Source organism: Staurois parvus, unplaced genomic scaffold, assembly GCF_062004578.1.
Source record: "Staurois parvus isolate SC_StPar_1 unplaced genomic scaffold, SC_StPar_1.0 ptg002181l, whole genome shotgun sequence".
NCBI classification, from domain to species: Eukaryota; Metazoa; Chordata; class Amphibia; order Anura; family Ranidae; genus Staurois; species Staurois parvus.
Genome location: NW_028319977.1, coordinates 563,186 through 583,497, shown reverse-complemented (window position 1 = coordinate 583,497; position 20,312 = coordinate 563,186). Strand labels below are relative to the sequence as shown.

At 50.0% G+C, this 20,312-nt stretch overlaps 14 non-coding genes across 14 annotated transcripts; 9 read left to right on the top strand and 5 right to left on the bottom strand.

The window, feature by feature from the left end:
* Positions 1 to 21: 21 nt before the first annotated feature.
* TRNAG-UCC (transfer RNA glycine (anticodon UCC)) lies at positions 22 to 93 on the top strand. Its single transcript has one exon. It is a non-coding gene; the product is annotated as a tRNA-Gly (tRNA).
* Positions 94 to 2,322: 2,229 nt separating this feature from the next.
* Positions 2,323 to 2,396, bottom strand: TRNAN-GUU (transfer RNA asparagine (anticodon GUU)). Its single transcript has one exon. It is a non-coding gene; the product is annotated as a tRNA-Asn (tRNA).
* Positions 2,397 to 2,995: 599 nt separating this feature from the next.
* TRNAK-CUU (transfer RNA lysine (anticodon CUU)) lies at positions 2,996 to 3,068 on the top strand. Its single transcript has one exon. It is a non-coding gene; the product is annotated as a tRNA-Lys (tRNA).
* Positions 3,069 to 6,315: 3,247 nt separating this feature from the next.
* TRNAK-CUU (transfer RNA lysine (anticodon CUU)) lies at positions 6,316 to 6,388 on the top strand. Its single transcript has one exon. It is a non-coding gene; the product is annotated as a tRNA-Lys (tRNA).
* A 2,574-nt stretch (positions 6,389 to 8,962) lies between these two features.
* Positions 8,963 to 9,036, bottom strand: TRNAN-GUU (transfer RNA asparagine (anticodon GUU)). The gene has a single exon. It is a non-coding gene; the product is annotated as a tRNA-Asn (tRNA).
* Positions 9,037 to 9,981: 945 nt separating this feature from the next.
* Positions 9,982 to 10,053, top strand: TRNAG-UCC (transfer RNA glycine (anticodon UCC)). Its single transcript has one exon. It is a non-coding gene; the product is annotated as a tRNA-Gly (tRNA).
* A 2,229-nt stretch (positions 10,054 to 12,282) lies between these two features.
* On the bottom strand, positions 12,283 to 12,356 carry TRNAN-GUU (transfer RNA asparagine (anticodon GUU)). The gene has a single exon. It is a non-coding gene; the product is annotated as a tRNA-Asn (tRNA).
* Positions 12,357 to 12,955: 599 nt separating this feature from the next.
* TRNAK-CUU (transfer RNA lysine (anticodon CUU)) lies at positions 12,956 to 13,028 on the top strand. The gene has a single exon. It is a non-coding gene; the product is annotated as a tRNA-Lys (tRNA).
* A 273-nt stretch (positions 13,029 to 13,301) lies between these two features.
* TRNAG-UCC (transfer RNA glycine (anticodon UCC)) lies at positions 13,302 to 13,373 on the top strand. The gene has a single exon. It is a non-coding gene; the product is annotated as a tRNA-Gly (tRNA).
* A 2,229-nt stretch (positions 13,374 to 15,602) lies between these two features.
* On the bottom strand, positions 15,603 to 15,676 carry TRNAN-GUU (transfer RNA asparagine (anticodon GUU)). The gene has a single exon. It is a non-coding gene; the product is annotated as a tRNA-Asn (tRNA).
* A 599-nt stretch (positions 15,677 to 16,275) lies between these two features.
* Positions 16,276 to 16,348, top strand: TRNAK-CUU (transfer RNA lysine (anticodon CUU)). Its single transcript has one exon. It is a non-coding gene; the product is annotated as a tRNA-Lys (tRNA).
* Positions 16,349 to 16,621: 273 nt separating this feature from the next.
* TRNAG-UCC (transfer RNA glycine (anticodon UCC)) lies at positions 16,622 to 16,693 on the top strand. The gene has a single exon. It is a non-coding gene; the product is annotated as a tRNA-Gly (tRNA).
* Positions 16,694 to 18,922: 2,229 nt separating this feature from the next.
* On the bottom strand, positions 18,923 to 18,996 carry TRNAN-GUU (transfer RNA asparagine (anticodon GUU)). The gene has a single exon. It is a non-coding gene; the product is annotated as a tRNA-Asn (tRNA).
* A 945-nt stretch (positions 18,997 to 19,941) lies between these two features.
* On the top strand, positions 19,942 to 20,013 carry TRNAG-UCC (transfer RNA glycine (anticodon UCC)). The gene has a single exon. It is a non-coding gene; the product is annotated as a tRNA-Gly (tRNA).
* The last annotated feature ends 299 nt before the right edge of the window (positions 20,014 to 20,312 follow it).

Below are 20,312 nucleotides of genomic sequence, written 5' to 3'. Positions count from 1 at the left end.
GGATGCCTGGCGCACAGCCTTGCGTTGGTGGTATAGTGGTGAGCATAGCTGCCTTCCAAGCAGTTGACCCGGGTTCGATTCCCGGCCAACGCAATCTCCTTCTTTGCGCCCTTGACAAAATACCACAGGGCCCCAGGTCCTTATCAAAAGCTCCTTAGATGTCTTGCCTTAGTGACGACTGTGGAAATATTCCTCGGCATCCCAACAGGCTCCGGCCTCCTGCTTTAACTCGCTCGCGGGGTACAGCAGTATCAAGCAACAAGGTTCAGGCATTTCAACCACTGATTCCCAAAGAATCAACTCTGTCACACACAGCGTTTCTAAGTATCTGCCTACCATTCTAACACCCTCAACTGGCAAGATAATGCACCATTTGGAAGAATGCTAAAGAATGTGTCAACAAGGAATGTAGACTGAAGTTGGAGCCGGAAGAAACAATCACGTCCCATGATGCCATCGGCCTTTTCACTTGCATACACTTGGCAGAGGCTGTTGAGATTGTGGGAAACATCTGAAAGGAGGTAAGTCTCTTGACAGCCAAAAAGAACTAAAGCCTGACCAGGTGCATTCATTGCTGACCCTTGAGACTTGAATTGTTCCATGGGGAAAAGACCAAGCCGTTTGTAAAGGCATGTGGATTCTACTTGGGTCAAGATTAGAGCATCAGCACCCCACAAGCTTTTAGTGAACCCATAAAGTCAGTGGACAAATACATCAAGTGTACACGGGAAGAGGCACTGAATAGCAAATGCCCCCTTTTGGACGGCGTCTTACAAGGCAAGGAAGGGGCTGACTTGGGCATGGAGGTCTCCAGGAAACCTACCCACACAGACCGCTATCTGCCTTTTGACTCACACCACCACCCACTGGAACACGAGCTGGGGGTTCTTAGGACTCTGCAATATCCGGCTGACATGGTAGCAACCAAAAGAGTCTAAAGACAAAAGAACACAGATGCAACGCCACCCTTGCGAGGGACGCTGGCGTGTTTGCCCCGGTTTCCCTTGACTTCGCCCCGCAGCCAGGCACAGTGTATTTCTTCAGCCAAATACACACGCGCGCAAACGCTCCTTGCCTTCAATGACCGGACTAGGGCATGTTTGTTTTTGGAGTTTTCTTGTCGAGCTGGGGATAGGGATGGGGAATTGTAGTAGGATACTCCAAAATGAGAACTTTTCACACTGAAGACATCTAGCTGATCTCTTAGTTAAGCAGTATTGACGTCCTGACTGGCTTGAGGCCCTCAGGTCCACCCACCTGGGGCCTCATGGCAGCCGGCGCCAGGCGAGGCAGCCTGCCTCCAGCCCAGCTGTTCAGTCCTCTCCCAGGAAAGACGCTGAGCCCATGTGCTCGCAGAACATAAATGCCACTCCCAGCATGCCACAGGACTGCCCTCCCTTGCAACTGGCCAGGGCGGTATCCGTATTCACGCTGTTCATTTGCCTAGCCCCTACCCATGTTCTGGAAAGCTCTCACAGCTTCCTGAAGGCGGGAATAACTCAGACAAACTCAAACAACATCAGAGAATCATGAGCAGACCTGACTAATCCATGGCAGCACTCTGTTAAGCAGAATACCACACTGAATTTACCCGACAGCCTCTCTGGTAAGCAGAGACCAACTATACAAATCCTAGCGCATGACTAGGAGAGTGCTACCGTGACATCTCAGGAGGGCTTTGAAAGCTTGTGGCTACCCAGACTGGGTCTTGGTTAAAACCTCAGCAAGGTCAGGGAAACAAACTGGGGAGAAGCAGAACACTAGGAGAAATCTAGTCATCCCGTATGTAACTGGAGCGTCGGAAAAACTCAGAAGGATCTTTAAGAAACATTGCATCCCTGTGTACTTCAAGCCCAGCATAGCCCCGGGGCACACGCTTAAACATTGACACTATCTGTATTCCACGTTTTTAACACCTCTATCCAGGCCATTTGACAACAATTGAGGCCTTTGGCCATGTCAATCTAGGCACTTTTAGCTATGCAGGCTTCCTGACACCAACAATGGGATCATGTAAGGTGAAAAAAGGTGCTTCCACAATTCTCACACATCCCCTGGTGTTCAGGTGTGAATAGAAATGCTGGGGTTTGTTCCTGAGACTCAGCGGAAGCGAAGAAGTGGCTTGACTAACCTATGAAAGATCTTGAACATTCCAGAAGAAGAGCAATTGATTGCGACATTATTCTAGTCCGTTTTCAAGGAATGTCTCGAGTGAATGGTTAATCGTCAGCCGTGTGAGACAAGCCAAAGGACGCTATTTGTCTTCTTAGGGTAGGGTGAGACTTGGCAGCGGGCCCTGCTAAGGTAAAGAGAAAGCACGAGCGTCCCTGGGTGGGCTTGAACCACCAACCTTTCGGTTAACAGCCGAACGCGCTAACCGATTGCGCCACAGAGACCACACGACAAGCGCGCTTGAGCTGACCCAAAGGAGACATGAAAGATGAACTGAAGGTGCCTAAAAAGCTTCCCAATTGCACATTTGTAGTGATAAGAGATTGCCTTCTTTCTAAAAGGCAGAGACGCGGGGTAAAAAGCTCTTTCTTCGAGCCGGAATTGAACCAGCGACCTAAGGATTGCTGCTTTGTCTCTACAGTCCTCCGCTCTACCAGCTGAGCTATCGAAGGGAACTGAGAAGAGCACGTGACACCTTGCATGCTAAGCCAGCGCCGTACACTTTGCATTTGACCTTCTCGGTTGAGGTATTGCTTGATGCCGCCTCGGCCGGAAAGGGCAAATGAATGACTTGGCAGATGTTATGTGGGAGGCTACGGCTTGATGTTTTGCACAGAGAGAAAAGGGTTTGGAATCAGCCAGCGCATTTTGTTGTGATCCTCCAAAGTCACAGCAAAAATGGTGATGTAGCGCCCTGACAGCAAGTGAACAGAGTAGTACTTGGAAGCGCATTGAGTTTAGCCAAAGGAATTATTTCGAAAGCTATCAAAAAGTCTGCGGACTCAGGAGGCTGTGAGAGGCCTTGAAGAGCAAAAGTGCTGTAGCCCGGCTAGCTCAGTCGGTAGAGCATGAGACTCTTAATCTCAGGGTCGTGGGTTCGAGCCCCACGTTGGGCGTGGGACACATTCCGTGTCCCTTTTGCCCGAGTGAAAGGCCTTTGCAAAACTTGTATCTCCAGTTCCTTCATGCGCACTGCACAATCACACCTTTACCGTATCTACTGGCTTGGCTTCCTTTCTCTCCACGAATGGGGAAATATTTCTAGCTGATCTTCCTAGTGGTCACTTGGTACGGCAGCGAATGGACCTTGCGCTGGAGGGGGTCCGTGAGTCAATGTCATGTGTGGCCTTAATTGTATAGAGGTAGCAGGATGCCTGGCGCACAGCCTTGCGTTGGTGGTATAATGGTGAGCATAGCTGCCTTCCAAGCAGTTGACCCGGGTTCGATTCCCGGCCAACGCAATCTCTTTCTTTGCGCCCTTGACAAAATACCACAGGGCCCCAGGTCCTTATCAAAAGCTCCTTAGATGTCTTGCCTTAGTGACGACTGTGGAAATATTCCTCGGCATCCCAACAGGCTCCGGCCTCCTGCTTTAACTCGCTCGCGGGGTACAGCAGTATCAAGCAACAAGGTTCAGGCATTTCAACCACTGATTCCCAAAGAATCAACTCTGTCACACACAGCGTTTCTAAGTATCTGCCTACCATTCTAACACCCTCAACTGGCAAGATAATGCACCATTTGGAAGAATGCTAAAGAATGTGTCAACAAGGAATGTAGACTGAAGTTGGAGCCGGAAGAAACAATCACGTCCCATGATGCCATCGGCCTTTTCACTTGCATACACTTGGCAGAGGCTGTTGAGATTGTGGGAAACATCTGAAAGGAGGTAAGTCTCTTGACAGCCAAAAAGAACTAAAGCCTGACCAAGTGCATTCATTGCTGACCCTTGAGCCTTGAATTGTTCCATGGGGAAAAGACCAAGCCGTTTGTAAAGGCATGTGGATTCTACTTGGGTCAAGATTAGAGCATCAGCACCCCACAAGCTTTTAGTGAACCCATAAAGTCAGTGGACAAATACATCAAGTGTACACGGGAAGAGGCACTGAATAGCAAATGCCCCCTTTTGGACGGCGTCTTACAAGGCAAGGAAGGGGCTGACTTGGGCATGGAGGTCTCCAGGAAACCTACCCACACAGACCGCTATCTGCCTTTTGACTCACACCACCACCCACTGGAACACGAGCTGGGGGTTCTTAGGACTCTGCAATATCCGGCTGACATGGTAGCAACCAAAAGAGTCTAAAGACAAAAGAACACAGATGCAACGCCACCCTTGCGAGGGACGCTGGCGTGTTTGCCCCGGTTTCCCTTGACTTCGCCCCGCAGCCAGGCACAGTGTATTTCTTCAGCCAAATACACACGCGCGCAAACTCTCCTTGCCTTCAATGACCGGACTAGGGCATGTTTGTTTTTGGAGTTTTCTTGTCGAGCTGGGGATAGGGATGGGGAATTGTAGTAGGATACTCCAAAATGAGAACTTTTCACACTGAAGACATCTAGCTGATCTCTTAGTTAAGCAGTATTGACGTCCTGACTGGCTTGAGGCCCTCAGGTCCACCCACCTGGGGCCTCATGGCAGCCGGCGCCAGGCGAGGCAGCCTGCCTCCAGCCCAGCTGTTCAGTCCTCTCCCAGGAAAGACGCTGAGCCCATGTGCTCGCAGAACATAAATGCCACTCCCAGCATGCCACAGGACTGCCCTCCCTTGCAACTGGCCAGGGCGGTATCCGTATTCACGCTGTTCATTTGCCTAGCCCCTACCCATGTTCTGGAAAGCTCTCACAGCTTCCTGAAGGCGGGAATAACTCAGACAAACTCAAACAACATCAGAGAATCATGATCAGACCTGACTAATCCATGGCAGCACTCTGTTAAGCAGAATACCACACTGAATTTACCCGACAGCCTCTCTGGTAAGCAGAGACCAACTATACAAATCCTAGCGCATGACTAGGAGAGTGCTACCGTGACATCTCAGGAGGGCTTTGAAAGCTTGTGGCTACCCAGACTGGGTCTTGGTTAAAACCTCCGCAAGGTCAGGGAAACAAACTGGGGAGAAGCAGAACACTAGGAGAAATCTAGTCATCCCGTATGTAACTGGAGCGTCGGAAAAACTCAGAAGGATCTTTAAGAAACATTGCATCCCTGTGTACTTCAAGCCCAGCATAGCCCCGGGGCACACGCTTAAACATTGACACTATCTGTATTCCACCTTTTTAACACCTCTATCCAGGCCATTTGACAACAATTGAGGCCTTTGGCCATGTCAATCTAGGCACTTTTAGCTATGCAGGCTTCCTGACACCAACAATGGGATCATGTAAGGTGAAAAAAGGTGCTTCCACAATTCTCACACATCCCCTGGTGTTCAGGTGTGAATAGAAATGCTGGGGTTTGTTCCTGAGACTCAGCGGAAGCGAAGAAGTGGCTTGACTAACCTATGAAAGATCTTGAACATTCCAGAAGAAGAGCAATTGATTGCGACATTATTCTAGTCCGTTTTCAAGGAATGTCTCGAGTGAATGGTTAATCGTCAGCCGTGTGAGACAAGCCAAAGGACGCTATTTGTCTTCTTAGGTTAGGGTGAGACTTGGCAGCGGGCCCTGCTAAGGTAAAGAGAAAGCACGAGCGTCCCTGGGTGGGCTTGAACCACCAACCTTTCGGTTAACAGCCGAACGCGCTAACCGATTGTGCCACAGAGACCACACGACAAGCGTGCTTGAGCTGGCCCAAAGGAGACATGAAAGATGAACTGAAGGTGCCTAAAAAGCTTCCCAATTGCACATTTGTAGTGATAAGAGATTGCCTTCTTTCTAAAAGGCAGAGACGCGGGGTAAAAAGCTCTGCCTTCGAGCCGGAATTGAACCAGCGACCTAAGGATTGCTGCTTTGTCTCTACAGTCCTCCGCTCTACCAGCTGAGCTATCGAAGGGAACTGGGAAGAGCACGTGACACCTTGCATGCTAAGCCAGCGCCGTACACTTTGCATTTGACCTTCTCGGTTGAGGTATTGCTTGATGCCGCCTCGGCCGGAAAGGGCAAATGAATGACTTGGCAGATGTTATGTGGGAGGCTACGGCTTGATGTTTTGCACAGAGAGAAAAGGGTTTGGAATCAGCCAGCGCATTTTGTTGTGATCCTCCAAAGTCACAGCAAAAATGGTGATGTAGCGCCCTGACAGCAAGTGAACAGAGTAGTACTTGGAAGCGCATTGAGTTTAGCCAAAGGAATTATGTCGAAAGCTATCAAAAAGTCTGCGGACTCAGGTGGCTGTGAGAGGCCTTGAAGAGCAAAAGCGCTGTAGCCCGGCTAGCTCAGTCGGTAGAGCATGAGACTCTTAATCTCAGGGTCGTGGGTTCGAGCCCCACGTTGGGCGTGGGACACATTCCGTGTCCCTTTTGCCCGAGTGAAAGGCCTTTGCAAAACTTGTATCTCCAGTTCCTTCATGCGCACTGCACAATCACACCTTTACCGTATCTACTGGCTTGGCTTCCTTTCTCTCCACGAATGGGGAAATATTTCTAGCTGATCTTCCTAGTGGTCACTTGGTACGGCAGCGAATGGACCTTGCGCTGGAGGGGGTCCGTGAGTCAATGTCATGTGTGGCCTTAATTGTATAGAGGTAGCAGGATGCCTGGCGCACAGCCTTGCGTTGGTGGTATAGTGGTGTGCATAGCTGCCTTCCAAGCAGTTGACCCGGGTTCGATTCCCGGCCAACGCAATCTCCTTCTTTGCGCCCTTGACAAAATACCACAGGGCCCCAGGTCCTTATCAAAAGCTCCTTAGATGTCTTGCCTTAGTGACGACTGTGGAAATATTCCTCGGCATCCCAACAGGCTCCGGCCTCCTGCTTTAACTCGCTCGCGGGATACAGCAGTATCAAGCAACAAGGTTCAGGCATTTCAACCACTGATTCCCAAAGAATCAACTCTGTCACACACAGCGTTTCTAAGTATCTGCCTACCATTCTAACACCCTCAACTGGCAAGATAATGCACCATTTGGAAGAATGCTAAAGAATGTGTCAACAAGGAATGTAGACTGAAGTTGGAGCCGGAAGAAACAATCACGTCCCATGATGCCATCGGCCTTTTCACTTGCATACACTTGGCAGAGGCTGTTGAGATTGTGGGAAACATCTGAAAGGAGGTAAGTCTCTTGACAGCCAAAAAGAACTAAAGCCTGACCAGGTGCATTCATTGCTGACCCTTGAGACTTGAATTGTTCCATGGGGAAAAGACCAAGCCGTTTGTAAAGGCATGTGGATTCTACTTGGGTCAAGATTAGAGCATCAGCACCCCACAAGCTTTTAGTGAACCCATAAAGTCAGTGGACAAATACATCAAGTGTACACGGGAAGAGGCACTGAATAGCAAATGCCCCCTTTTGGACGGCGTCTTACAAGGCAAGGAAGGGGCTGACTTGGGCATGGAGGTCTCCAGGAAACCTACCCACACAGACCGCTATCTGCCTTTTGACTCACACCACCACCCACTGGAACACGAGCTGGGGGTTCTTAGGACTCTGCAATATCCGGCTGACATGGTAGCAACCAAAAGAGTCTAAAGACAAAAGAACACAGATGCAACGCCACCCTTGCGAGGGACGCTGGCGTGTTTGCCCCGGTTTCCCTTGACTTCGCCCCGCAGCCAGGCACAGTGTATTTCTTCAGCCAAATACACACGCGCGCAAACGCTCCTTGCCTTCAATGACCGGACTAGGGCATGTTTGTTTTTGGAGTTTTCTTGTCGAGCTGGGGATAGGGATGGGGAATTGTAGTAGGATACTCCAAAATGAGAACTTTTCACACTGAAGACATCTAGCTGATCTCTTAGTTAAGCAGTATTGACGTCCTGACTGGCTTGAGGCCCTCAGGTCCACCCACCTGGGGCCTCATGGCAGCCGGCGCCAGGCGAGGCAGCCTGCCTCCAGCCCAGCTGTTCAGTCCTCTCCCAGGAAAGACGCTGAGCCCATGTGCTCGCAGAACATAAATGCCACTCCCAGCATGCCACAGGACTGCCCTCCCTTGCAACTGGCCAGGGCGGTATCCGTATTCACGCTGTTCATTTGCCTAGCCCCTACCCATGTTCTGGAAAGCTCTCACAGCTTCCTGAAGGCGGGAATAACTCAGACAAACTCAAACAACATCAGAGAATCATGAGCAGACCTGACTAATCCATGGCAGCACTCTGTTAAGCAGAATACCACACTGAATTTACCCGACAGCCTCTCTGGTAAGCAGAGACCAACTATACAAATCCTAGCGCATGACTAGGAGAGTGCTACCGTGACATCTCAGGAGGGCTTTGAAAGCTTGTGGCTACCCAGACTGGGTCTTGGTTAAAACCTCCGCAAGGTCAGGGAAACAAACTGGGGAGAAGCAGAACACTAGGAGAAATCTAGTCATCCCGTATGTAACTGGAGCGTCGGAAAAACTCAGAAGGATCTTTAAGAAACATTGCATCCCTGTGTACTTCAAGCCCAGCATAGCCCCGGGGCACACGCTTAAACATTGACACTATCTGTATTCCACCTTTTTAACACCTCTATCCAGGCCATTTGACAACAATTGAGGCCTTTGGCCATGTCAATCTAGGCACTTTTAGCTATGCAGGCTTCCTGACACCAACAATGGGATCATGTAAGGTGAAAAAAGGTGCTTCCACAATTCTCACACATCCCCTGGTGTTCAGGTGTGAATAGAAATGCTGGGGTTTGTTCCTGAGACTCAGCGGAAGCGAAGAAGTGGCTTGACTAACCTATGAAAGATCTTGAACATTCCAGAAGAAGAGCAATTGATTGCGACATTATTCTAGTCCGTTTTCAAGGAATGTCTCGAGTGAATGGTTAATCGTCAGCCGTGTGAGACAAGCCAAAGGACGCTATTTGTCTTCTTAGGTTAGGGTGAGACTTGGCAGCGGGCCCTGCTAAGGTAAAGAGAAAGCACGAGCGTCCCTGGGTGGGCTTGAACCACCAACCTTTCGGTTAACAGCCGAACGCGCTAACCGATTGCGCCACAGAGACCACACGACAAGCGTGCTTGAGCTGGCCCAAAGGAGACATGAAAGATGAACTGAAGGTGCCTAAAAAGCTTCCCAATTGCACATTTGTAGTGATAAGAGATTGCCTTCTTTCTAAAAGGCAGAGACGCGGGGTAAAAAGCTCTGCCTTCGAGCCGGAATTGAACCAGCGACCTAAGGATTGCTGCTTTGTCTCTACAGTCCTCCACTCTACCAGCTGAGCTATCGAAGGGAACTGGGAAGAGCACGTGACACCTTGCATGCTAAGCCAGCGCCGTACACTTTGCATTTGACCTTCTCGGTTGAGGTATTGCTTGATGCCGCCTCGGCCGGAAAGGGCAAATGAATGACTTGGCAGATGTTATGTGGGAGGCTACGGCTTGATGTTTTGCACAGAGAGAAAAGGGTTTGGAATCAGCCAGCGCATTTTGTTGTGATCCTCCAAAGTCACAGCAAAAATGGTGATGTAGCGCCCTGACAGCAAGTGAACAGAGTAGTACTTGGAAGCGCATTGAGTTTAGCCAAAGGAATTATGTCGAAAGCTATCAAAAAGTCTGCGGACTCAGGTGGCTGTGAGAGGCCTTGAAGAGCAAAAGCGCTGTAGCCCGGCTAGCTCAGTCGGTAGAGCATGAGACTCTTAATCTCAGGGTCGTGGGTTTGAGCCCCACGTTGGGCGTGGGACACATTCCGTGTCCCTTTTGCCCGAGTGAAAGGCCTTTGCAAAACTTGTATCTCCAGTTCCTTCATGCGCACTGCACAATCACACCTTTACCGTATCTACTGGCTTGGCTTCCTTTCTCTCCACGAATGGGGAAATATTTCTAGCTGATCTTCCTAGTGGTCACTTGGTACGGCAGCGAATGGACCTTGCGCTGGAGGGGGTCCGTGAGTCAATGTCATGTGTGGCCTTAATTGTATAGAGGTAGCAGGATGCCTGGCGCACAGCCTTGCGTTGGTGGTATAGTGGTGAGCATAGCTGCCTTCCAAGCAGTTGACCCGGGTTCGATTCCCGGCCAACGCAATCTCCTTCTTTGCGCCCTTGACAAAATACCACAGGGCCCCAGGTCCTTATCAAAAGCTCCTTAGATGTCTTGCCTTAGTGACGACTGTGGAAATATTCCTCGGCATCCCAACAGGCTCCGGCCTCCTGCTTTAACTCGCTCGCGGGGTACAGCAGTATCAAGCAACAAGGTTCAGGCATTTCAACCACTGATTCCCAAAGAATCAACTCTGTCACACACAGCGTTTCTAAGTATCTGCCTACCATTCTAACACCCTCAACTGGCAAGATAATGCACCATTTGGAAGAATGCTAAAGAATGTGTCAACAAGGAATGTAGACTGAAGTTGGAGCCGGAAGAAACAATCACGTCCCATGATGCCATCGGCCTTTTCACTTGCATACACTTGGCAGAGGCTGTTGAGATTGTGGGAAACATCTGAAAGGAGGTAAGTCTCTTGACAGCCAAAAAGAACTAAAGCCTGACCAAGTGCATTCATTGCTGACCCTTGAGCCTTGAATTGTTCCATGGGGAAAAGACCAAGCCGTTTGTAAAGGCATGTGGATTCTACTTGGGTCAAGATTAGAGCATCAGCACCCCACAAGCTTTTAGTGAACCCATAAAGTCAGTGGACAAATACATCAAGTGTACACGGGAAGAGGCACTGAATAGCAAATGCCCCCTTTTGGACGGCGTCTTACAAGGCAAGGAAGGGGCTGACTTGGGCATGGAGGTCTCCAGGAAACCTACCCACACAGACCGCTATCTGCCTTTTGACTCACACCACCACCCACTGGAACACGAGCTGGGGGTTCTTAGGACTCTGCAATATCCGGCTGACATGGTAGCAACCAAAAGAGTCTAAAGACAAAAGAACACAGATGCAACGCCACCCTTGCGAGGGACGCTGGCGTGTTTGCCCCGGTTTCCCTTGACTTCGCCCCGCAGCCAGGCACAGTGTATTTCTTCAGCCAAATACACACGCGCGCAAACGCTCCTTGCCTTCAATGACCGGACTAGGGCATGTTTGTTTTTGGAGTTTTCTTGTCGAGCTGGGGATAGGGATGGGGAATTGTAGTAGGATACTCCAAAATGAGAACTTTTCACACTGAAGACATCTAGCTGATCTCTTAGTTAAGCAGTATTGACGTCCTGACTGGCTTGAGGCCCTCAGGTCCACCCACCTGGGGCCTCATGGCAGCCGGCGCCAGGCGAGGCAGCCTGCCTCCAGCCCAGCTGTTCAGTCCTCTCCCAGGAAAGACGCTGAGCCCATGTGCTCGCAGAACATAAATGCCACTCCCAGCATGCCACAGGACTGCCCTCCCTTGCAACTGGCCAGGGCGGTATCCGTATTCACGCTGTTCATTTGCCTAGCCCCTACCCATGTTCTGGAAAGCTCTCACAGCTTCCTGAAGGCGGGAATAACTCAGACAAACTCAAACAACATCAGAGAATCATGATCAGACCTGACTAATCCATGGCAGCACTCTGTTAAGCAGAATACCACACTGAATTTACCCGACAGCCTCTCTGGTAAGCAGAGACCAACTATACAAATCCTAGCGCATGACTAGGAGAGTGCTACCGTGACATCTCAGGAGGGCTTTGAAAGCTTGTGGCTACCCAGACTGGGTCTTGGTTAAAACCTCCGCAAGGTCAGGGAAACAAACTGGGGAGAAGCAGAACACTAGGAGAAATCTAGTCATCCCGTATGTAACTGGAGCGTCGGAAAAACTCAGAAGGATCTTTAAGAAACATTGCATCCCTGTGTACTTCAAGCCCAGCATAGCCCCGGGGCACACGCTTAAACATTGACACTATCTGTATTCCACCTTTTTAACACCTCTATCCAGGCCATTTGACAACAATTGAGGCCTTTGGCCATGTCAATCTAGGCACTTTTAGCTATGCAGGCTTCCTGACACCAACAATGGGATCATGTAAGGTGAAAAAAGGTGCTTCCACAATTCTCACACATCCCCTGGTGTTCAGGTGTGAATAGAAATGCTGGGGTTTGTTCCTGAGACTCAGCGGAAGCGAAGAAGTGGCTTGACTAACCTATGAAAGATCTTGAACATTCCAGAAGAAGAGCAATTGATTGCGACATTATTCTAGTCCGTTTTCAAGGAATGTCTCGAGTGAATGGTTAATCGTCAGCCGTGTGAGACAAGCCAAAGGACGCTATTTGTCTTCTTAGGTTAGGGTGAGACTTGGCAGCGGGCCCTGCTAAGGTAAAGAGAAAGCACGAGCGTCCCTGGGTGGGCTTGAACCACCAACCTTTCGGTTAACAGCCGAACGCGCTAACCGATTGCGCCACAGAGACCACACGACAAGCGTGCTTGAGCTGGCCCAAAGGAGACATGAAAGATGAACTGAAGGTGCCTAAAAAGCTTCCCAATTGCACATTTGTAGTGATAAGAGATTGCCTTCTTTCTAAAAGGCAGAGACGCGGGGTAAAAAGCTCTGCCTTCGAGCCGGAATTGAACCAGCGACCTAAGGATTGCTGCTTTGTCTCTACAGTCCTCCACTCTACCAGCTGAGCTATCGAAGGGAACTGGGAAGAGCAGGTGACACCTTGCATGCTAAGCCAGCGCCGTACACTTTGCATTTGACCTTCTCGGTTGAGGTATTGCTTGATGCCGCCTCGGCCGGAAAGGGCAAATGAATGACTTGGCAGATGTTATGTGGGAGGCTACGGCTTGATGTTTTGCACAGAGAGAAAAGGGTTTGGAATCAGCCAGCGCATTTTGTTGTGATCCTCCAAAGTCACAGCAAAAATGGTGATGTAGCGCCCTGACAGCAAGTGAACAGAGTAGTACTTGGAAGCGCATTGAGTTTAGCCAAAGGAATTATGTCGAAAGCTATCAAAAAGTCTGCGGACTCAGGTGGCTGTGAGAGGCCTTGAAGAGCAAAAGTGCTGTAGCCCGGCTAGCTCAGTCGGTAGAGCATGAGACTCTTAATCTCAGGGTCGTGGGTTCGAGCCCCACGTTGGGCGTGGGACACATTCCGTGTCCCTTTTGCCCGAGTGAAAGGCCTTTGCAAAACTTGTATCTCCAGTTCCTTCATGCGCACTGCACAATCACACCTTTACCGTATCTACTGGCTTGGCTTCCTTTCTCTCCACGAATGGGGAAATATTTCTAGCTGATCTTCCTAGTGGTCACTTGGTACGGCAGCGAATGGACCTTGCGCTGGAGGGGGTCCGTGAGTCAATGTCATGTGTGGCCTTAATTGTATAGAGGTAGCAGGATGCCTGGCGCACAGCCTTGCGTTGGTGGTATAGTGGTGAGCATAGCTGCCTTCCAAGCAGTTGACCCGGGTTCGATTCCCGGCCAACGCAATCTCCTTCTTTGCGCCCTTGACAAAATACCACAGGGCCCCAGGTCCTTATCAAAAGCTCCTTAGATGTCTTGCCTTAGTGACGACTGTGGAAATATTCCTCGGCATCCCAACAGGCTCCGGCCTCCTGCTTTAACTCGCTCGCGGGGTACAGCAGTATCAAGCAACAAGGTTCAGGCATTTCAACCACTGATTCCCAAAGAATCAACTCTGTCACACACAGCGTTTCTAAGTATCTGCCTACCATTCTAACACCCTCAACTGGCAAGATAATGCACCATTTGGAAGAATGCTAAAGAATGTGTCAACAAGGAATGTAGACTGAAGTTGGAGCCGGAAGAAACAATCACGTCCCATGATGCCATCGGCCTTTTCACTTGCATACACTTGGCAGAGGCTGTTGAGATTGTGGGAAACATCTGAAAGGAGGTAAGTCTCTTGACAGCCAAAAAGAACTAAAGCCTGACCAAGTGCATTCATTGCTGACCCTTGAGCCTTGAATTGTTCCATGGGGAAAAGACCAAGCCGTTTGTAAAGGCATGTGGATTCTACTTGGGTCAAGATTAGAGCATCAGCACCCCACAAGCTTTTAGTGAACCCATAAAGTCAGTGGACAAATACATCAAGTGTACACGGGAAGAGGCACTGAATAGCAAATGCCCCCTTTTGGACGGCGTCTTACAAGGCAAGGAAGGGGCTGACTTGGGCATGGAGGTCTCCAGGAAACCTACCCACACAGACCGCTATCTGCCTTTTGACTCACACCACCACCCACTGGAACACGAGCTGGGGGTTCTTAGGACTCTGCAATATCCGGCTGACATGGTAGCAACCAAAAGAGTCTAAAGACAAAAGAACACAGATGCAACGCCACCCTTGCGAGGGACGCTGGCGTGTTTGCCCCGGTTTCCCTTGACTTCGCCCCGCAGCCAGGCACAGTGTATTTCTTCAGCCAAATACACACACGCGCAAACGCTCCTTGCCTTCAATGACCGGACTAGGGCATGTTTGTTTTTGGAGTTTTCTTGTCGAGCTGGGGATAGGGATGGGGAATTGTAGTAGGATACTCCAAAATGAGAACTTTTCACACTGAAGACATCTAGCTGATCTCTTAGTTAAGCAGTATTGACGTCCTGACTGGCTTGAGGCCCTCAGGTCCACCCACCTGGGGCCTCATGGCAGCCGGCGCCAGGCGAGGCAGCCTGCCTCCAGCCCAGCTGTTCAGTCCTCTCCCAGGAAAGACGCTGAGCCCATGTGCTCGCAGAACATAAATGCCACTCCCAGCATGCCACAGGACTGCCCTCCCTTGCAACTGGCCAGGGCGGTATCCGTATTCACGCTGTTCATTTGCCTAGCCCCTACCCATGTTCTGGAAAGCTCTCACAGCTTCCTGAAGGCGGGAATAACTCAAACAAACTCAAACAACATCAGAGAATCATGAGCAGACCTGACTAATCCATGGCAGCACTCTGTTAAGCAGAATACCACACTGAATTTACCCGACAGCCTCTCTGGTAAGCAGAGACCAACTATACAAATCCTAGCGCATGACTAGGAGAGTGCTACCGTGACATCTCAGGAGGGCTTTGAAAGCTTGTGGCTACCCAGACTGGGTCTTGGTTAAAACCTCCGCAAGGTCAGGGAAACAAACTGGGGAGAAGCAGAACACTAGGAGAAATCTAGTCATCCCGTATGTAACTGGAGCGTCGGAAAAACTCAGAAGGATCTTTAAGAAACATTGCATCCCTGTGTACTTCAAGCCCAGCATAGCCCCGGGGCACACGCTTAAACATTGACACTATCTGTATTCCACCTTTTTAACACCTCTATCCAGGCCATTTGACAACAATTGAGGCCTTTGGCCATGTCAATCTAGGCACTTTTAGCTATGCAGGCTTCCTGACACCAACAATGGGATCATGTAAGGTGAAAAAAGGTGCTTCCACAATTCTCACACATCCCCTGGTGTTCAGGTGTGAATAGAAATGCTGGGGTTTGTTCCTGAGACTCAGCGGAAGCGAAGAAGTGGCTTGACTAACCTATGAAAGATCTTGAACATTCCAGAAGAAGAGCAATTGATTGCGACATTATTCTAGTCCGTTTTCAAGGAATGTCTCGAGTGAATGGTTAATCGTCAGCCGTGTGAGACAAGCCAAAGGACGCTATTTGTCTTCTTAGGTTAGGGTGAGACTTGGCAGCGGGCCCTGCTAAGGTAAAGAGAAAGCACGAGCGTCCCTGGGTGGGTTTGAACCACCAACCTTTCGGTTAACAGCCGAACACGCTAACCGATTGCGCCACAGAGACCACACGACAAGCGTGCTTGAGCTGGCCCAAAGGAGACATGAAAGATGAACTGAAGGTGCCTAAAAAGCTTCCCAATTGCACATTTGTAGTGATAAGAGATTGCCTTCTTTCTAAAAGGCAGAGACGCGGGGTAAAAAGCTCTGCCTTCGAGCCGGAATTGAACCAGCGACCTAAGGATTGCTGCTTTGTCTCTACAGTCCTCCGCTCTACCAGCTGAGCTATCGAAGGGAACTGGGAAGAGCACGTGACACCTTGCATGCTAAGCCAGCGCCGTACACTTTGCATTTGACCTTCTCGGTTGAGGTATTGCTTGATGCCGCCTCGGCCGGAAAGGGCAAATGAATGACTTGGCAGATGTTATGTGGGAGGCTACGGCTTGATGTTTTGCACAGAGAGAAAAGGGTTTGGAATCAGCCAGCGCATTTTGTTGTGATCCTCCAAAGTCACAGCAAAAATGGTGATGTAGCGCCCTGACAGCAAGTGAACAGAGTAGTACTTGGAAGCGCATTGAGTTTAGCCAAAGGAATTATGTCGAAAGCTATCAAAAAGTCTGCGGACTCAGGTGGCTGTGAGAGGCCTTGAAGAGCAAAAGTGCTGTAGCCCGGCTAGCTCAGTCGGTAGAGCATGAGACTCTTAATCTCAGGGTCGTGGGTTCGAGCCCCACGTTGGGCGTGGGACACATTCCGTGTCCCTTTTGCCCGAGTGAAAGGCCTTTGCAAAACTTGTATCTCCAGTTCCTTCATGCGCACTGCACAATCACACCTTTACCGTATCTACTGGCTTGGCTTCCTTTCTCTCCACGAATGGGGAAATATTTCTAGCTGATCTTCCTAGTGGTCACTTGGTACGGCAGCGAATGGACCTTGCGCTGGAGGGGGTCCGTGAGTCAATGTCATGTGTGGCCTTAATTGTATAGAGGTAGCAGGATGCCTGGCGCACAGCCTTGCGTTGGTGGTATAGTGGTGAGCATAGCTGCCTTCCAAGCAGTTGACCCGGGTTCGATTCCCGGCCAACGCAATCTCCTTCTTTGCGCCCTTGACAAAATACCACAGGGCCCCAGGTCCTTATCAAAAGCTCCTTAGATGTCTTGCCTTAGTGACGACTGTGGAAATATTCCTCGGCATCCCAACAGGCTCCGGCCTCCTGCTTTAACTCGCTCGCGGGGTACAGCAGTATCAAGCAACAAGGTTCAGGCATTTCAACCACTGATTCCCAAAGAATCAACTCTGTCACACACAGCGTTTCTAAGTATCTGCCTACCATTCTAACACCCTCAACTGGCAAGATAATGCACCATTTGGAAGAATGCTAAAGAATGTGTCAACAAGGAATGTAGACTGAAGTTGGAGCCGGAAGAAACAATCACGTCCCATGATGCCATCGGCCTTTTCACTTGCATACACTTGGCAGAGGCTGTTGAGATTGTGGGAAACATCTGAAAGGAGGTAAGTCTCTTGACAGCCAAAAAGAACTAAAGCCTGACCAGGTGCATTCATTGCTGACCCTTGAGACTTGAATTGTTCCATGGGGAAAAGACCAAGCCGTTTGTAAAGGCATGTGGATTCTACTTGGGTCAAGATTAGAGCATCAGCACCCCACAAGCTTTTAGTGAACCCATAAAGTCAGTGGACAAATACATCAAGTGTACACGGGAAGAGGCACTGAATAGCAAATGCCCCCTTTTGGACGGCGTCTTACAAGGCAAGGAAGGGGCTGACTTGGGCATGGAGGTCTCCAGGAAACCTACCCACACAGACCGCTATCTGCCTTTTGACTCACACCACCACCCACTGGAACACGAGCTGGGGGTTCTTAGGACTCTGCAATATCCGGCTGACATGGTAGCAACCAAAAGAGTCTAAAGACAAAAGAACACAGATGCAACGCCACCCTTGCGAGGGACGCTGGCGTGTTTGCCCCGGTTTCCCTTGACTTCGCCCCGCAGCCAGGCACAGTGTATTTCTTCAGCCAAATACACACGCGCGCAAACGCTCCTTGCCTTCAATGACCGGACTAGGGCATGTTTGTTTTTGGAGTTTTCTTGTCGAGCTGGGGATAGGGATGGGGAATTGTAGTAGGATACTCCAAAATGAGAACTTTTCACACTGAAGACATCTAGCTGATCTCTTAGTTAAGCAGTATTGACGTCCTGACTGGCTTGAGGCCCTCAGGTCCACCCACCTGGGGCCTCATGGCAGCCGGCGCCAGGCGAGGCAGCCTGCCTCCAGCCCAGCTGTTCAGTCCTCTCCCAGGAAAGACGCTGAGCCCATGTGCTCGCAGAACATAAATGCCACTCCCAGCATGCCACAGGACTGCCCTCCCTTGCAACTGGCCAGGGCGGTATCCGTATTCACGCTGTTCATTTGCCTAGCCCCTACCCATGTTCTGGAAAGCTCTCACAGCTTCCTGAAGGCGGGAATAACTCAGACAAACTCAAACAACATCAGAGAATCATGAGCAGACCTGACTAATCCATGGCAGCACTCTGTTAAGCAGAATACCACACTGAATTTACCCGACAGCCTCTCTGGTAAGCAGAGACCAACTATACAAATCCTAGCGCATGACTAGGAGAGTGCTACCGTGACATCTCAGGAGGGCTTTGAAAGCTTGTGGCTACCCAGACTGGGTCTTGGTTAAAACCTCCGCAAGGTCAGGGAAACAAACTGGGGAGAAGCAGAACACTAGGAGAAATCTAGTCATCCCGTATGTAACTGGAGCGTCGGAAAAACTCAGAAGGATCTTTAAGAAACATTGCATCCCTGTGTACTTCAAGCCCAGCATAGCCCCGGGGCACACGCTTAAACATTGACACTATCTGTATTCCACCTTTTTAACACCTCTATCCAGGCCATTTGACAACAATTGAGGCCTTTGGCCATGTCAATCTAGGCACTTTTAGCTATGCAGGCTTCCTGACACCAACAATGGGATCATGTAAGGTGAAAAAAGGTGCTTCCACAATTCTCACACATCCCCTGGTGTTCAGGTGTGAATAGAAATGCTGGGGTTTGTTCCTGAGACTCAGCGGAAGCGAAGAAGTGGCTTGACTAACCTATGAAAGATCTTGAACATTCCAGAAGAAGAGCAATTGATTGCGACATTATTCTAGTCCGTTTTCAAGGAATGTCTCGAGTGAATGGTTAATCGTCAGCCGTGTGAGACAAGCCAAAGGACGCTATTTGTCTTCTTAGGTTAGGGTGAGACTTGGCAGCGGGCCCTGCTAAGGTAAAGAGAAAGCACGAGCGTCCCTGGGTGGGCTTGAACCACCAACCTTTCGGTTAACAGCCGAACGCGCTAACCGATTGCGCCACAGAGACCACACGACAAGCGTGCTTGAGCTGGCCCAAAGGAGACATGAAAGATGAACTGAAGGTGCCTAAAAAGCTTCCCAATTGCACATTTGTAGTGATAAGAGATTGCCTTCTTTCTAAAAGGCAGAGACGCGGGGTAAAAAGCTCTGCCTTCGAGCCGGAATTGAACCAGCGACCTAAGGATTGCTGCTTTGTCTCTACAGTCCTCCACTCTACCAGCTGAGCTATCGAAGGGAACTGGGAAGAGCACGTGACACCTTGCATGCTAAGCCAGCGCCGTACACTTTGCATTTGACCTTCTCGGTTGAGGTATTGCTTGATGCCGCCTCGGCCGGAAAGGGCAAATGAATGACTTGGCAGATGTTATGTGGGAGGCTACGGCTTGATGTTTTGCACAGAGAGAAAAGGGTTTGGAATCAGCCAGCGCATTTTGTTGTGATCCTCCAAAGTCACAGCAAAAATGGTGATGTAGCGCCCTGACAGCAAGTGAACAGAGTAGTACTTGGAAGCGCATTGAGTTTAGCCAAAGGAATTATGTCGAAAGCTATCAAAAAGTCTGCGGACTCAGGTGGCTGTGAGAGGCCTTGAAGAGCAAAAGCGCTGTAGCCCGGCTAGCTCAGTCGGTAGAGCATGAGACTCTTAATCTCAGGGTCGTGGGTTTGAGCCCCACGTTGGGCGTGGGACACATTCCGTGTCCCTTTTGCCCGAGTGAAAGGCCTTTGCAAAACTTGTATCTCCAGTTCCTTCATGCGCACTGCACAATCACACCTTTACCGTATCTACTGGCTTGGCTTCCTTTCTCTCCACGAATGGGGAAATATTTCTAGCTGATCTTCCTAGTGGTCACTTGGTACGGCAGCGAATGGACCTTGCGCTGGAGGGGGTCCGTGAGTCAATGTCATGTGTGGCCTTAATTGTATAGAGGTAGCAGGATGCCTGGCGCACAGCCTTGCGTTGGTGGTATAGTGGTGAGCATAGCTGCCTTCCAAGCAGTTGACCCGGGTTCGATTCCCGGCCAACGCAATCTCCTTCTTTGCGCCCTTGACAAAATACCACAGGGCCCCAGGTCCTTATCAAAAGCTCCTTAGATGTCTTGCCTTAGTGACGACTGTGGAAATATTCCTCGGCATCCCAACAGGCTCCGGCCTCCTGCTTTAACTCGCTCGCGGGGTACAGCAGTATCAAGCAACAAGGTTCAGGCATTTCAACCACTGATTCCCAAAGAATCAACTCTGTCACACACAGCGTTTCTAAGTATCTGCCTACCATTCTAACACCCTCAACTGGCAAGATAATGCACCATTTGGAAGAATGCTAAAGAA